At 42.1% G+C, this 503-nt stretch overlaps 1 protein-coding gene across 1 annotated transcript in view; it reads right to left on the bottom strand.

The window, feature by feature from the left end:
• The window catches only part of RUFY3 (RUN and FYVE domain containing 3), a 136,500-nt gene that overhangs the window by 116,708 nt on the left and 19,289 nt on the right, over nucleotides 1-503 (bottom strand). The gene's annotated exons all lie outside the window — the stretch shown is intronic.

Here is a 503-nt window from a genome sequence, read left to right as displayed (position 1 = left end):
ACAGAACAGCAAACAACAAATGCTGGTGAGGTTGTGGAGAAACTGGAACCCTTATTCACTGTTGGTGGGAGTGTAAAATGGTGCAACCACTGGGGAAGGCGGTATGGTGCTTTCTCAAAAAGTTGGAAATAAAGATACCATTTGACCCAGAAATTCCACTACTGGGAACATACCCCAAAGAGACCATAACTGCCACTCAAGCAGGTACATGCACACCCATGTTTATCACGGCTTTGTTCACAAAAGCAAGGAGTTGGAAACAACCTAAGTACCCATCAACAAACAAATGGATAGAGAAGCTGGGGTATATTCACACAATGAAATACTATGCTGTATTGAAAAACAAGGAACTCATGCAATATTATTCAAATGGGTGACTCTGGAGGACATTATGCTGAGTGAAGTATATCAGTCACAAAAGGACAAATACTGCATGGTGTCACTGTTGTAAAAGGACTGACCTTGGGGTTGGGGAGAGACTGAGAAAGATGGGTTCAATAATG

The sequence above is a fragment of the Elephantulus edwardii genome, unplaced genomic scaffold, assembly GCF_000299155.1.
Source record: "Elephantulus edwardii isolate Elephantulus edwardi_28Jun2011 unplaced genomic scaffold, EleEdw1.0 scaffold00192, whole genome shotgun sequence".
Lineage (NCBI taxonomy): Eukaryota > Metazoa > Chordata > Mammalia > Macroscelidea > Macroscelididae > Elephantulus > Elephantulus edwardii.
The sequence above is the reverse complement of the archived record's forward strand: the minus strand, read 5'-3'. Positions and strand labels throughout refer to the sequence as shown.